Raw genomic sequence first — 17,577 nt, 5'->3', positions numbered from 1 at the left:
TCTCGAAGTCAAATTTAATTAAAAAGCTCAAATATTCTCTCAATCTTCTCTTCATCAAGAGTTTTGCAGGTGTGGACCACGAGGTAGTCTGAGGAACTGTTCCATGCTTGAGTAAGAAATTGGCCACTGCTGAGTTTTGAATATCATTGTTTTGTGAGGACTTCCTAACTTAGTTGCTCCACTTGATGCCAGATAATATGAAGAAACAAGGGGATGCTCAATACCATTCCTGATTATAAAATTTGCCAATGGAATATATTGAAACTGAACAAAATACAGACAGCTGAAGGAATTCAGCAGGTCAGGTATCATCTGTGGAGGCAAAGGGATAGTCGACAATTTGGGTCAAGATCCTGCATCGGGACTGTGAGTGTAGAGGGGAGATAGCCTGTATAGAGAGGTGAGAGGGAGGGTTGAGGCAAGGGCTGGCAGGTGAGAGGTGGAATCAAGTGCAGAGGGGGATGATGGGGAGATGGATTCAGGTGGGGGAGGGGACAGGAGAGCCGGTGAATTAAGTATGTGAGTGATAGACAGATTGAACCAGGTGGTTAAGGGGAACAAAACTGGGTGATGGGGTACCAGTTTGTGGGGGGGGGGGGGTGGTGATGAGAGACCCTGGGTGGATTAAAAGGAGAGAGAAAGGAGCACAAGGGGAACAGGTTACCTGAAATTGGAAATTTCAATGTTTGCATCGATGAGTTGTTGACTACCCAGGGGAGATATGAGGTGTTGTTCTCATCCTGGCAATGAAGAAGGCTGAGGACAGGCAGGGCAGTTGGGTTGAAATGGCATGCAACCTGGAGCCAGAGGTGGCCACTGCAGGTACAGTGCAACTGTCTGCAACTTCAGCAGAAGAACAACACTTCATATTCCGCCTGGCTAGTCTACAACCCAGTGGTATGAATATTGGATTTTCCAATTTCAGGTAACCCATGTCCCCTGTGCTCCTCTCTCTCTCCTTCTGATCCACCCAGTTTCTCCAGAAGTGCTGGGTTGATGTACTCGTTGTCTATTACATTATTCACTCCATTTTCTCTCCAGATTCCCAGTGTAGGTTTTCAGTGTTGCAGCACTTTCCATCAATGGTGTCGGACTGAACTTGCTGGAATTTATTTCTTGACTCTTTATTGAACAGTCTGTGGCAGTCACAATTCACAATACAATGCACGGGTTCTTAATCAAGAATCTGTTTGCTGCTGTTGCTGCTTGTGGAGAAATATTGCACAATCCCCATTTGTAGCCAGACACGGCGCGTTTCCGAAGGAAAAACTCGGAGATGAGGAGGTTGAATTCAAAGCGCACTTTACTCCCTCAGACAAAACATGTGCGCCAAAGTACCCGAGAGCCTCTCCGGCCCACGTGGGGCAGTCCCACCGGAAGGCCCACCCTGTGGTTCGTTCACGATGCGCTCCCACGCGGCCGCCGATGGCAGTTTGAGTCCCGTGTGTACGGGCCGCTACATCACCTCCCCCCCCCCCCCTCCAGAAACGTCCATCGGGGGCGTGGGGCACCCAGCCTGTGTGTCCCGCTTGGGTGGCCTGCCTCGCCGGCGCGGTGTGGGTACCCTCACCGGTTGCTCAATGTCCAAATGCTCCGGTTTGAGGCGGTCCACTGTAAAAGTCTCCTCACGGCCACCCACCTCCATGACACACGTAGACCCATTGTGCTGGATCACCTTGAAGGGTCCTTCGTACAGCCGCTGTAGGGGTGACTTGTGCATGCCTCTGCGAATGAAAACATACTCACGATCCCGGAGGTCCTTAGGGATAAAGGACGGCGTAGTGCCATGCCTGGAGGTCAGAACCAGTGCCAGGGTCCCTACCTTGTCCCGCAGCTTCGTCAGCACCTCTGCCGGCGTCCCTGCCAGACCTCGGGCCTCTGGCACGAACTCGCCCAGGACCGTCAGGGGGGTGCCATAGACTAACTCCGCCGAGGAGGCGCCCGGGTCCTCCTTGGCGGCCGTGCAGATGCCCAGTAACACCCAGGGGAGCTCGTCTGTCCAGTTGGGGCCCCTGAGGCGCGCCATCAGGGCCAACGAGGTGCCTGTGGAACCACTCGACCAAACCTTTGGACTGGGGATGGTACGCCATGGTGTGATGTAGCTGGGTGCCCAGGAGCTGCGCCAGTGCTGTCCACAAACCTGACATGAACTGTGCTCCTCTGTCAGAGCTGATATCCGCTGGGATTCCGAACCTGGCGATCCAGTTTGCGATGAGTGTCCTGGCGCAGGATTCGGTGGACGTGTCTGCTAGTGGCACAGCCTCCGGCCATCTGGTGAACCTGTCGACCATGGTAAAGATATACCTGGCGCCCCGGGAGACAGGCAGGGGGCCGACGATGTCCACGTGGATGTGCCGAAACCCCCCGAGCGTCGGCTGGAACTGCTGGAGGGGGGCCTTCACATGCCGCTGGACTTTGGCGGTCTGGCCGTGTACGCAGGTCCTGGCCTAGTGCCCAACATGCTTGCGCAAACCGTGCCAGATGAATTTGTCTGCTACCAATTTGATGGATGCCCGGATGGACGGGTGGGCCAGGCCGTGTAGTGTGTTGAACACCCGTCGCCTCCATGCTGCTGGTACCACGGGCCGGGGTTTGCCGGTAGACGTGTCGCACAGGAGCCGAGCCGCTGTCGGGCCGACAGGGACGTCCTCCAACTGGAGTCCCGAAACGGCGGTGCGGTAAACTGGGATCTCGGTGTCCGCCTGTTGCGCCTCTGCCTGCGCTGTGTAGTCGATCCCTGGGGATGAGATGGTCGCTAAGTGAATGTGGGGGCGGGACAGCGTGCTGGCAACCACGTTGTTCTTCCCTGCGATGTGGCAGATGTCTGTGGTGAGGGCGAAGGTGAGGGGCTTGTGGTCTGTATACACGGTGAAATCCCTTCCTTCTAGGAAATACCGGAAATGCCGGATAGCCAGGTAGAGCGCTAACAACTCCCTGTCAGAAGTGCTGTACTTAACCTCCGGTGGTCGCAGGTGGCAGCTGAAAAAGGCGAGCGGTCGCCACTGGCCCTTGACGAGCTGCTCCAGGACTCCGCCGACTGCCATGTCTGAAGCGTCGACTGTGAGTGCCACGGGTACATTGACTCTCGGGTGTACCAGGAGGGTCGCCTTGGCCAATGCCTCTTTGGCCCGCTCGAAAGCCTCCGTGGACTCCACGTCCCATGCCACCTCTTTGGCCTTGCCGGCCATTAGACCGAACAAGGGCCTCATGATGCGTGCTGCCGCTGGCACGAAGCGACGGTAGAAGTTTTCCATCCCCACGAATTCCTGCAGGCCCTTGACCATGCTGGGTTTGGGAAACTGGCAGATGGCCTTGACCTTGTCCGGTAGAGGGGCAGTGCCATGCCGATTGGCTCTGTGGCCCAAGAATTTGATCTCCATCCGCCCGAACTGGCACTTCGCTGGGTTGATTGCCAGTCCGCGGTCGCTCAGGCATCGGCAGAGTTGGCGCAAATGTGCCACGTGCTCTTGGTGTGACTTGCTGGCCACCAGGATATTGTCTAAGTGGATGAAGATGAAATCCAGGCCTCGCCCCACCGAGTCCATGAGCCTCTGGAAAGTCTGGGCGACGTTCTTGAGGCCGAAAGGCATCCTCAGGAATTCGAACAACCCGAAGGGGGTGATGAGGGCTGTCTTGGGCACATCATAGGGGTGCACGGGGATCTGATGGTACCCCTGGACCAGATCGATTTTCGAAAAGATGGTCGCCCTGTGTAGGTTCGCCGTGAAATCCTGAATGTGAGGCACCGGGTATCGGTCGGCGGTCGTGGCGTCATTGAGCCTTCTGTAGTCCCCACAGAGCCTCTAACCTCCTGCGGACTTGGGCACCATGTGCATTGGGGATGCCCACGGGCTGTCCGAGCGACGGATAATCCCCATCTCCTCCATCTTCCGGAACTCCTCCTTAGCGAGGTGGAGCTTGTCGGGTGGGAGCCTACGGGCTCGGGCGTGCAGCGGTGGTCCTTGTGTGGGAATGTGGTGCTGCACGCCATGCTTGGGATCGGTTGTGGAGAACTGCGGGGTGATGATGGAGGGGAAATCTGCCAGCACCCTGGTGAACTCATCACCCGAGAGTGTGTCGGAGTCCAGGTGGAGGGCCGGTAGCTGGGCTTCCCCAAGCTGGAAGGTCTGGAACGTCTCGGCGTGGACCAAATGCCGGCCCTTCAGGTCGACCAGAAGACGGTTGGCCGTAGGAAATCCGCCCCCAGTAACGGCTGTGATACCGCTGCCACCATGAAGGTCCAAGTGAAACGGCTGGGCCCGAAATGCAGCGGGATGGTTCGTGAGCCATATGTTCAGATGGTGGTGCCGTTTGGCAGCAGTGAGATCGGGACCTGGGGCGGCGTTACGGGTGTCCATGTTGGAGGGGGGAAGAATGCTGATTTCGGCCCCGGTGTCTACCAGGAAACGTCACCTGGAGTGTCGGTTCCAGAGGAATAGGAGGCTGTCACGATGGCCAGCCGTCGAAGCCACTAGCGACAGCCAGCCCCGGTGTTTCCCAGGAAGGCACGTGATGGGCAGCAGCGGCGCACGTTCGAACCCCATCTCTGGTGATAAAAACACCAGTGGTCCGAACCCTCGTCCTTGTCCCCCGTGGGTCTCAGCAGCTTCGGTTGTGGGGTCTTGGCCTCGGGCTGTGCGGTCGTGGTTAGGCAGATGGAGGCTGCTCCCCGCTGTTTACTCTGCCACAGAATGTCAGCCCTGGCCGTGAGCCTGAGTGAGTTGCTGAAATCCTCACCTGCGAGGAGGAGGCGAATGTCCTCTGGCAGTTGCTTGAGGAGCAACTGTTCGAATAGAAGGCACGGCTTATGGCCGTCCATGAGCGCCAGCATATCATTCATCAGCTCGGATGGCTTGCAGTTGCCCAGTGGCTCGCTCGCGGCGGGAGAGTCCGAAAGTATGGATTAGGAGCGCCTTGATTTTAGCGTACCTGTCCTCCATTGGTGGCTGGTGCAGGAAGTCGATAATCCGGCCTGCCGTGTCCTGGTCAAGCGCGCTGACCACATAGTAGTACCGCGTGGCACCGGCTGTAAAGTTTCTGAGACTGAACTGGGCCTCAGCCTGCTCGAACCAAACATGTGGCTGAGCGGCCCAGAAAGTCGGGAGCTTGAGCAAGACTGTGTTGTGCGAGTCGTTGGAATGCATGTCGCGAGTTCCAGATGCCATCTGGAAGTGCCAGGGTCACCAGATGTAGCCGGACACGGCACGTTTCTGAAGGAAAAAAACTCAGAGACAAGGATGTTGAATTCAAAGCACACTTTACTCCCTCAGACAAAACGTGTGCGCCAAAGTACCCGAGAGCCTCTCCGGCCCACGTGGGGCGGATGTGATGTAAGGTTCCCGCCGGAAGGCCCGCCCCGCGGTTCGATCACGACGCACTCCTGCGCATCCACCCACGGCTGCCGATGGCAGTTCGAGTCCCATGTGTACAGGCCACTACACGTTCATCATTGTTGATTGACCTGCCCAATTGCCTCTCTCTTTTCTGGCTATCTCCCTTCTACTCTGTTGTCATTTAAAATTGACATTGAAATTGCTTTGTTGCTTATCTTAATCTTGGAATTGCAAGCTGTCAAAATGTGAGCTTTCTTTTGGTAACCAAAACACAGCATCTTCAACTAACAGTTCCAGGGTGATGGATGACCTTTGCAATGATAGCAGTTGACTGAACTGGTACATTTTGGACTTATTTTTGTAGCCCTGCTCGGAATGGTTAGATTAAAACTGTCATGTTTTGGCTACCAGAAGAAAGCTCACATTTTGACAGTCTGCAGTTCCAAGATTAAGATAAGCAATGAAGATGCATTTCTGTGATTCAGATTGAAACTTTTGGTGGATAAAATTCTACAGTATTTTGAATGTCGTTGCCATCTTTGCAGCAATTTTGCAAGTTTAAATGTCAGAACAACTTTGACTAAAATTGTTCATCTACCATTTCATGCACAAACCTATCACATGAGGCATGATTTATAAAGGCACCCAAATTGCAATGCAGTGATGAAATAATGTACTCACTAACTGACTTACTCTGCATCTGGATCCTTGCTCCAAACTTATAGCTTTTAGGTATTTCTAATGGCTTGGGTCAAAGTATTCTTATAGATTCTGCACGACATCTAAGGTTTGTCAGCATGCAATATAATTCTGGCCCAATCTCCTCAGGATTGTTTTTTGCACTTGCAGGTCACTTTGTTTTGAGCTCTCACAATATCTCTTGAACCTTCACCTTCTTCTACCTCCAGGATATTGTTCACTTTAAAAAACATGTCCATTCATTCAATAAACGAGCTGAGTAATTTTCAAGCTCGGTAATATGCACCAAGCTTCCTGATATAATGAGTTGGGGCAGCTGTGTTGTCCCTTTCCTATTCATTAGTGGCCTAAACCTGGTGACAGTCCGGTGATAGGTGAACACTGCTGTACCTTGCCGTTGTGGCTTGCTGCACTTTGTGATTACCTTTAAGGAGCTCTTGGATAAATGAGATCCCATGTAAGCAGTCTCAGGAAAACCTGAAACAAAATCAGGTTTGGCGACACAGACTCAACTAAACTTGCCAGGTGACAGTAACAATGTCCTTCACCAACATCCCGATGGAAAACTACCATACTCATCACCGCTTAGTGATGTTTTCATGATTTGTATTGATATGGAGCATATATATGTATTTGAAAAAGTGGAAACTTACTTACAAGACAGCATGCAAGTTATTCACTGTTGAGTTTTTAAGCTGTTGGTGCAAACCTTATTTTATTGCCTGTGACATTATTGTTGAAAAGCAGACATCACAAGACTCTCATCTCCATTCAGAATCATAATATGAACACACATGTGGATACAGAAGAATCAGCATGTTTTATGCTTAAAGATACTTTACACTATTGTAAGAGTGTTTAGGTGGGCAAACACTTCTCAGCTGTTTATCCACAAAGGTTTCTAACAAGCCTTGATTTCAGTCACAAAGCTAATGGAAGAGTTTAGTAAAAGACAGAGGTTATTTTCAAAAAAATATCAAATATCTCAGAGCAGTGATTGTTGCAACTTAACATTCCGCTACCATGCTCCATGTCCTCATGTCCAACGTTGGAAAAAGTCTTGGAAAGAGTGGCCAGCAAGTTTGGGGCTTCCATTTTTGCATGTGCACTCATGGGAGCCTCAAATTGGTGAGATATACATGGGAAATGCTTACAAGTTCCACAGACCACTGGTTACATTTCCCAACAAGATCCAGCCTTGTGAATCATTACAACACTGAAGAAGGCTGTTCTGCCCATTGAGAACCTGCTGCTTCTCTGCAAGAGCAATCAGCACCTAGTCAGGCAGTGATTCCCTGATCGTGACTTCATACTTGAAAATATTTTCCACATGTCAACCCTTTTTATTTTGCCAATCATTTAAAAGCTATTTCCTCTGGTACCAAGGGAAACTGATTCTCCTTACTTACTTTGTGGTTTTGAACACTTCTGTCAAATCACCTTAGCTGGAAGATCAGAATTTGCCACTTTTTGGTTTATGTGCCCCTTTCCAGCCAGAATTTGGTCCTTGCTCACTGAAGCACTTTGTAGAGTTTAGATTTGGGACACGGTTGGTGGAGGTCAAGGTTATTCATGACATCTTTCACTCACTGGATACATAAGTTACACGGAATAGGAAGATCTTTGAGTCGAATACTGGTCCATGCTGAGATTATTGGTGTCACCTGCATCTGCATCAGGAATTGTAGTCGACAGTACCCCAAACTTGCAGGGTCTAAATGGCAAGATTCTCACTGTTGATTGCTGTCCAGCAACCCTTACTGTTGTGCACTTGCATGTCCCCTCAAATTTCATTGGGGTTGTTCTTCTTTATTAGCAGAAACAGCCTCTCGCCATTTTTTTTTGTACAAGCTTTGCATCAGAGTTACAGAAGTTAAGGGGAACTTAGACAGGTATGTGAATAGGAAAGGTTTAGAGGGATATGGGCATGGACCAATTGGGCCGAAGGGCCTGTTTTCATGCTGTATGACTCTAAGGTGGGAGAGAGTTAAGGAAGGGAGAAGATAGTGATATATGGTGAAGAATGAGTGAACCCCCACGAAGACATCCTTTGTTCACTGTTGAATAGCCAGTGACAACTGTGGATCACGATGAAGGGAAATTGCCAATGAAGCTGGATGCTGGAGGCAGTTTAGCATTGATGGAATTGGAGCTAGATGAGCCGGTGACCTCAGGTGATTAATTGCTGGTGGAGATGGCGGGACAGGTCTGGCATTCCCAACTATCAAAAAGGGAAGGCTTTGCCTAAGATGTAAGATCTTAGGCACCAGTCTGTACCTTCAGAACTGCACCTTACTTCACAATCACCCAAACTCCAAAACTACCTAATGCTGGTGCAAAAGAGGTAACAATATGGTTGTTTTTGTGAGCCATGTATCATTCCTTTTGTGGTTGTTATTTGTCTTTTTATCCTTGGTAACAACTTTTCAACATTCACAGTAATTTTATTACCCTGGAGAAATAAAGCTGTGCGGTCATATTGCCCTATTCTTTCCATTAGTAGCATCAAATAACAGCTTTGGAAAACCGTTGAAATGTCCTCATAGCAGGAGATTCCAGCTTGATCTGCCTTGCTTGTATGCTGGAGACAGATTTGCAGATGTTGTGGCGGTTGTATGCCGTGAACAGATAGACTTTTGTACTCAGCAGCTCCGGTTTCCAGTTATTAGGTCTTGCAGTGGCTGCTTCTTCCCCTCCCAGCAGGCCCTAACAGCTCACAAATTGCATAGCATCATATTTATACTGAGTACAGGAACCATCTGGGCTCAGCAGATCCATCAGATTTTAAGCATAGTAGTTGCTTAACAGACACAGCAAAGGATTTGAAACCAGGCTATGGATGATGGGATCAGGAGTATTCCACTGTTCTCCAAGTTTGACTACCATTTTATGATATCTGACTATTTCCTTGCAGTAATATGTAAAATCAAATTGTTAAAAAAAAATCTGATCTGCATTTTGAACAATTGGGTGAGAATAGCTCTGAGGTTCAAAGGAAATCATCTCAAGATCAGGTTTCACCTCTTCTTCCCAACAGAAGGTGATTTGCAATATTAAACAGTACGGCCTTGCCACATCTTGAATGTTGCACATTCAGTGATCAGCCAGCAGTAATGTGAATAATGGGATGTTAGATGCACAGTGAACAGATTAGCATTTCAGTAGTGAAAATGGCCTATTAATCATGTTGTGCATATGGTGCACAGAAACCTTTTTATAATTGATTTTAAAACCTCACAGACTGACTTTTTATAAACCCATTGTACATGTTGCTTGCACGGTGCTTGAAGTAGAGTGTATTGGGTTGTCAGTAGCAGCTGGGAAGGATGTGTGTTTAAAGCTGTAAGTAATTTGTTTGGTCTGGGTCACCAGGGATTGCGTGTGCTGGAGAGGACAAGGGTCCAATGTATTTGACTGATGATGTTGCTCTCCTTGCCTGGCTCAAGGCAAGATATTCTGATTGCCAGATTTCCCTCCTCAGTGTTTCACTTTATTCTGGGAGTTGATGAGGGCCCCATGAAGTTAATTCCACCTGCCTATGTCTCAATGGGATGGTTATCATGGTAAAGCGTTGAGACAGGGATTGGATGGGGTACTGCATCTTCTTTCAACTAGGATTGATAATGGGAAGACTTTTACTGTTCTGATCACATAGATTCCCTCAAACTCTCCCAGTTATTGCTAGAGTTTGTTCCACCAGTCAATAGTCTTTTGATCTTCCAGTTGGTTGGCACCTGGACGTGAATCAGGCTTGTGTTGGGATCTGCCTTTCTACTACATGTGGTCCAGCAAGAATCTAGGAACATAAGAAAGAGAAACAGGTATGAGATTCACAACCCCTTGAGAGAAATTCCTTATTTCTTCTTAAATGGTTGACACCTTGTTCTGAAACAATGTCCCCTAATTCTCTCATGGTTTGGTGATAGGACGCAGGGGGTAGTGGTCAGGGGGTGTTTTTCTGACTGGAACTGTGTAACCACAGGATTGGTGCCAGGACCATTGTTGTTTGTCATATATATAAATGACTAGGATAAGAATATAGATGGACTTAGTAGGAAGTTTGCTGACAATACAGAAATTGGTGGAGTAGGAGACGGTGAAGAAGGTTACAAAGGATACAGAAGGACATAGATTAGTTGGAAAGTTGAGCAGAGTGGTGACAAATGGAATTTAATCCAGACAAATACGTGGTAATGTATTTTGGGACATCAGGTATGTACAGGACATTTGCAGTAAATGGCAGGGATCTCAGTAGTGTTGATGTACAGAGGGACCTTGGGGTGCAAGTTCATAGCTTCCAGAAAATGGTGACATGGGTGGACATGGTTTCCCTAATGGGCTCAGGCATTGACTAGAAGAGTTGGGATGTCAGGTTGCAGCAGTACAAAACCTTGGTCAGGCCGCACTTGGAGTATTGTGTACAGCTCTGGTCGCCACACCACAGGGAGGATGTGGTAGCAATAGAAAGAGTGCAGAAGAGATTCACCAGAATGTTACCTGGAATGGAGGCTGAGGGGTGGAGGTTTATAAAGTTATAAGAGGCATTGATTTGGCAGATAGTCAGAGCCTTTTACCTAGGATGGGGGAGTCTAAAACTAGAGGGCATAGTTTTAAGATGAGAGGGGAGAAATTTGAAGGAGATCTGAGGGGTAAGTTTTTTTACACAGATTATGTGGAATGAGCTGCCAGTGGAAGTGGTAGAGGCAGATCCAGTTGCAGCATTTTACATGACTTGGGTGGGGGAGAGGGCAGGGTTACAATTTGGGACATTCATGTGAATTGTGTCTCACCTAACCCCACACAAAAGCCTCTTAAATCCAACATACAGCGGTTTTGTCACTGCTAAGTCACTCGGCTATTTCTTTAAATCTCTTGCCCCACCTCTGCCAGTTTATATATTGAAAGGCCTGGATAGAGTGGACGTGGAGAGGATGTTTCAAGGACTGGGAGAGTTTAGGACCAGCGGGCACAGCCTCAGAATAGAAGCACGTCCCTTTAGAACAGAGATGAGGAGGAATTTCTTTAGCCAGAGGGTGGTGAATCTGTGGAATTCATTGCCACAAACGGCTGTGGAGGCCAAGTCATTGGATATATTTAAAGTGGAGGTTGATAGGTTCTTGACTAGTAAGGGCATCAAAGGTTATGGGAGAAGGCAGGAGAATGGGGTTGAGAGGGAAAAGTAAATCAGCTATGATCGAATGGCAGAGCAGACTCGATGGGCTGAATGGCCTAATTCTGCTCCTATGTCATGGTCTTATATCAATCGCCTCTTCAAATTATTGTCTGAGAAAAATGTCAAGCCCATTCAAAATCTATAAGACTCCATAACACTGAAACGTGGCAGCCCAGGAAGGTATAGGTGGGACCTGCCCTTTTTAATTTAACTATGAGCAGATTTCTATCCTGGTCCAACACTCAGAAGTAGCTCAGCTTAGAACGCCCAACCTCCGTTTAAACAGAGGCTCTATTGTCAACAAAGAGAGGATTTTGTATCATTAGTTTGGGCTGAAGTTAAAATTGAATTCCAAAGTTGGAAGGTTATTGTGATGATGAAACCTCTGTGATGACACCAAACTATGAGCCTTCACAGCCATATCACTCTGATTCAGAAATCCCCTCTCTTATTTCACTTAACAACATCGAAATGATCTGCACAAATGTTCATTTTCCCAGAAGGTGTTTCCTTTTGTTTGTTTTGATACAAACTCTGATTTTTCAGAATTTGTACCCCAACCTCACGATCGATTGGTATCAGATGTACCTGCCTCTGGAACAAAGGAGACAGGTGTGTAACACACAGGCTTAGATTAAAGGTGGATGCAAGACCTGCTTGTCTCAGTGCCTCGTGGGTTTCAAAGCGGGATGGATTTGAGAATTGGAAGGGTGTACAGGTTCTTCAAAATTCAGGGACAAGAGGTCATTCATTCACCTACTGATTAGAGAAGGGCTATGCATCTGAGTTCTTCCCAGTGCAGGGAGGAATAATTAAAGCCCCACCAATCTCGGGAAAAGAATATCCATACTTGCGCCAGTCCAGTGACTGTTCTTACACAATTTTGCACTGGACTTCAGAAACAACTTTACATTTCGAGTGAAGAAATCTGAATTGTGAACCTTAATATTTCATTTGCATCACACAAGGCTTCTTCACCATAGTAAAAGAGCAAACTTACCTGACCCAGTCCCTGCACCAATGTGATTTCCAATCTGAGCACCACACAACATGACTTCACCAATTATGGTGATTCCATTCCCAGTTCTATAGATTCAACAAATCAATTCAAGGGCAGTGTATAACAAACTGAATTGTTGCATGTGCAACTAATAGCTGACTACACCGTTGTACAGACTTACCTGAGGTAACTGAGCAACTCCTGAAGTACTGAGATCTATCAATTTTGATTAGCAAATCAGAAAGAGCAAGTGGCATAAATTCACATTATAACATGAAATTATAACCAGCATCATCCAGAATGAAACAATCCAACAAAGGGCGGCACGGTAGCGTAGCGGTTAGTGCGACGCTATTACAGCACCAGCGATCGGGGTTCGATTCCCGTCGCTGTCTGTAAGGAAATTGTACGTTCTCCCGTGTCTGCGTGGGTTTCCTCCGGGTGCCCCGGTTTCCTCCCACATTGCAAAGACGTATGGGTAGATTAATTTGGGTTTAAAATGGGCGGCGTGGACTCGTTGGGCTGGAAGGGCCTGTTACCGCGCTGTAAATAAAATTTTTTCAAAAATTTTCTCAGTGCAAGACTACTATATGCTGTCTCTTCAATCCCTGCCTCTGTTGCCATCCCACATTCCTATACCCCTTCTTGACAATGTTGTTTCTGTCTCTATTGCCTGTAAAGGGGCATAAGATTCACTCAAAATCCGTAAAGCCACACATGATGCTGTTAGGGTAACAAGGCCTCATTTTAACTTGTTCATGAGCAGTTTTCATCTGCGGACCCATGATCAGAAGTAACTAAGTTTAGAATGCTCAAACTCACAATAAGCAGAGCCTTTATAGCCAGAGACATTTACTTCACTAGTTTAACAATTCAGTTAAAATGCAAACCATTAGTAATTGCTAAAATTCCTCATATATGTTGCTTCCATGCTGTTGCCTTGTGATTCAGTGAGCATTCCAATCCCTTTTCCAACACAGCCTCCACATTCAACTAAGCAGTGGTAGGATGGGCAAAGAAGCTGAGCTCTCAGAGCATTTAACTTATGTATTGTGGTTGTTGGAAAGCTGGGTGTAGCCTGTTACAGAAACAGAAATGGTGTAAATATTGAGCAGGCCAGGCAGCATCAGTGGAGAGAAAAACAGGTAGCATTTCAGATCGATTGTCTTTCATCAGGATAGCCCTCCCAAATATCCTGCCAGAATGAGTACCTTTTCAAAAATGATAAACTGATACATGGCTTCTTTTGGACCCCACCTGGGTGACATTCTTGCTGGGGACGCCCTTTTGATGCACAGACCTCACTGCGAGGGACTGGGCCAGCTCTGGATCGTACGTCCAAGTAAGTTTTGATTTATTTGTGCAAATAACATACTTTTCCCTCAGCCTCTGCTTACAATGAGGTTTAAAGCTGGAGAGCTGGCTGGGAACAGGTGCTTTCTGTACATTGTGGCCACATTCCCAGGGCTGGTGGTGAGTGGTATGTAGCTTGGGTAGAAGGAAAATACCTACCAGCACTGGTTACACTGTGACCAGCTTGGCACTGCAACAAACAAGATAGAGCCGTCACTCCTGGAGGAAGTGAACTAGTGCTTCTGTGGACTCCGCCTCAGCTACTAAATGCTCCCTTGCTGCGGGTCCTTCGTGCACCTGGAACCCACTGAAAAGCTGTCCCATGTTTCAAGTCCATTCAGTGTTGGTCCATAAATGGACTCTTGTTGGTCAGGACTGAACCAACCAAATGAATGGCCAGACACCAAACCTCTGATATTTGTGATCCATGTGCTTCAGTACATCCTGCTTACTGAGCCTGAAAAGGGTCCTGGGGGCCCCTGTGGCAATGCAGACAATTTAGTCACCTCTGTGCCATTATAGTGCTTGAGTTACCTTTCAGCATGAGGTGGAGCTACTAGCAAACATGGTTAGTGCAAATCAAAATATTTGTAAATCGTGGAGGGGAAGTAAATGGAAATGGAAGGGCTGCTGCTGCTGGAGAAACGGGCTCAAGCTGAAGATTGATATGGACGGCCTTACTAACTATAAAATGGAAAACTCGCAAAACGGAAAATGACAAGCTTCCCTTTTTGTGTGGGACCACACAAACTGTGTTGAGTAAAGAGCACATACATGCATGCTCAAACACACTCATACACTCACACACATGCTCATAAACTCACACACGCTTAGAAACTCACACACTCATTCACTTACTGAGACACACACTCACGTGCATGCACACACACACAGAAACTCATGCACATACTCAAGATACATACAGACTGAGATACATACAGACGCGCACTCATCCACATGCATACTCATGCAAACACACACTCAAACTCACGCACACACTCACAAACTCACATACACACAAACACACTCATTCACTCACAGAGACACACACAGACACACACTCACAAGCACATTCACACACAGACACACACGTGCATGCACAAAACGTTAAAATGCCCAATCTACCACAGCCCTTTCAAAGGAAGACCTCCCCGACAGTGTGCTGGAACCCCCCAAATCAGTATTGCTGAGGATGTCCCAGAAGAGCAAGAAAGAAGCAGTCATCAGAATAATTTATTTTAACTGCTGCAGGCCTCCCCTTTGATTTCGTCAAATGGCAATTCTGGAGCTGAGTGAGTAGTTGTTGTGTTAAAGAGGACGGTACATTGTTATTTATGTGCCTGAACTATTGAAGTGTTTGCAGAGGCATACTTGTGTTCTGGAGAAATGTATGGGTGCCTCAAAATGTGAGACACAGACTTCACTGGGGAAACAGAACAAAGAATGATGGAAACGTCTTACTGTTACTCCAGCTCAGTGTTCTGGTGTCCAAAAGCCTGGCAGCACAGGAATGATATTCAAGTGCCAGTAGGTGTTGGCTCAACTTACACAATAAGAAGAATGCATGCAGGCTGCAGCAGCCTTTCCGTGACTAGCTCCAATTTATCTGTTTCATTCTAGGGCAGGATCTTGAAGCCAAGCCAATGGCAGGCGAGACAAGCCAAAGAACGCAAAGCAAAGCAGCTTTTCATAATTTGAAATCATCTGCAGCTAATGCCATATGCGAAACTTATTGCCTCAAGAGTTTGGCTACAAAGAGTTGTTTGGAGTGCCCCTAAGTTGTAAGAGACAAATATGATGTGTTTTTTTAAAATCTGTAACTGTCCCTCTCCAATTTAATTTCAACTCGATAGTCTTGAATCTGTTGCTTAAACTGTGATTAAAAATTCATTCTGAACTGAAAAATGTTAAGGGATGAATAATTTTCCCAGCCCACAACCATCAACGTCATTCCAGTGCCTTTAATATTGCATTAATATAGCACCTTTCTTGACATGAGGGCTACCCAATGCATTCTACAACCTTCAAAGTCTTTGGAGGTACAGTCGCAGCTGTAATTAAGAAAACTCAATGTTCACAGCAAGATCCCACAAACAGCAATGTAATACCAGATAATCTGATAATAGGTGATGATTAGTGATAAATATTGCCCAGGAAGCTAAGGACAACGTCCCTGTCCTCAAAATACCAGTTTGGGATCTTTCGTGTTGAACTGAGAAATCAGTTTAATATCTTATCTGAAAGGTGGATATTACTGCTTTGGGAAAGCCTGCAGTTTCTGAATATGTGGGGCTCAGTCTTGCACCTAAAATTGAACACATGTGAGTTACAGGAAAATGTAGCTTCATGTTGCAAGTAAAGTACAGCGAGCAGCCTTTTCACCAAAGAGGCAAATGTAAGTTAGGCAGGGGATCCTTCTTGGGATCTAGTAAATATATGTTCTTTGTGAGTTTGATCAATGTTTGTCAACAAGTTTGTCCACTCGGTGTAGACTTTTCCTGTCCCTTTTTTGCCTACTATCTAGCAGGACTCATGGTAAAGCAATCTAGCCAGAAATTCCAGGTGTTTCTTTCCTTTCCCACTTCCTTATTCACTGTCACTATCCTACTGGAATTGTCTATAATGACCTCTCCCCAATTCTGCAGGCAGATGATGGCTCCCATACTTGGAAGGGAAGGCATCCTTATGATCAATAGCCCATGTGTAGCCTCTCACAGTCGATTTACTCACCCCTGTTATGAGGAAAATGGTGTGGAGGGTAACAGGGTTGGACCAGAGCCATGGTCCATAGCTTACCACCACTTACCCCAGACCAACTACATGTTTTAATCGATTTGACGTGCTGCTTCAGTCAACACAGTTCATATTGCACATCATAGATTGGTTCTAGGATTAGTAGTGCATATTAATGGATTACCTGTCTGTGCCTCAAGCTCTTCCCATTTACTCTATGCTTATCCTGAAAGTACACTACCATCCTTTTTGAGTGAGTATGCTGCTGTTCCTGGAATTCTGCCTATTCTGTCGCAGGGCTGCTTTCGACGTGTGTGAAAGACACTCAAGTTTGTGTTGATTTCATAAGGTACATTTCAGTCTGGAATGCTTGTAGACACAAGAGATTACAGATGCTGAAATCTGGAACAACACAGAAAGCACTGGAGGAACTCAGCAGGTCAGGCAGCATCTATAGAGGGAAATTTCGGGGACCCTTCATCTGGACTGGAAAGTTTGTCGAGTTATTTTATTTCATCTTTCTGAAATATGCACACTTTCATTCTAATAAAGCTTCTCAATGTTTCTCCAACAAATGCAATGTAAAGAAAAATCTTTTGCAAAATCCTGACTGACCTCAAATGCATACCCACCTCATGTCCACCAGTCTCACCTCCTGTTTAACAGAAGGTTGATTTTGTTTTTAAGATCTCCATACATAATTCACTTTTTGGATTTGTTTACATAGCAACAGAGGAGCATTTCCTACATGAGGCCTTTACTCTCATGAGTATTGTGATGAACTTTGCAGAGGTAAATATTTCACTGATTTATAAGATCTATGACTTGGGTCTTGGACTTGTTCATGAGCCACAGTTCTAAATTCACCAATTCATCATTCAAGCTAATGTGATTTCCTGAGCAAGTGGTAACAGTGAATGAATCTTGCCTTGTCAACCTTGTCTTAAAACCCATCTTGCACCATGCCAATATTGAACAACTCACTTCAGTAACTTGTCTGCTGTCCCAATCAGAAAGTGGTTATGATTAATTTGGAGGTCAGTCAGACAAATTGTATCAGTCTTTGGGAATTCCAATTCCAAATTTTCATCAACAACAGGAATGGGTACAGAAAACACAAGGCACTCTTTCTTGGATCACATCAGTGGTAGAACACTTGACAAGTGACCATATTTCATTGATTAATCAAAACTAATTTGCAGCACTCTGATGTCTTGCAACACACCTCAACGTTATCCGTGACTGTCTGCAAGTAAACAAAGCAAGCTCTGGAAGCTGAAAAACAG

At 46.7% G+C, this 17,577-nt stretch overlaps 1 protein-coding gene across 2 annotated transcripts in view; it reads left to right on the top strand.

Moving 5' to 3' along the window:
- Window positions 1-17,577, top strand: part of LOC127579776 (zinc transporter ZIP11-like) — a 601,467-nt gene that overhangs the window by 568,181 nt on the left and 15,709 nt on the right. The window lies entirely within an intron of this gene.

The sequence above is a fragment of the Pristis pectinata genome, chromosome 18 (genome assembly GCF_009764475.1).
Source record: "Pristis pectinata isolate sPriPec2 chromosome 18, sPriPec2.1.pri, whole genome shotgun sequence".
Classification (NCBI taxonomy): domain Eukaryota; kingdom Metazoa; phylum Chordata; class Chondrichthyes; order Rhinopristiformes; family Pristidae; genus Pristis; species Pristis pectinata.
Note: the sequence above shows the minus strand (reverse complement) of the source record. Positions and strands in the feature narration are given on the sequence as shown.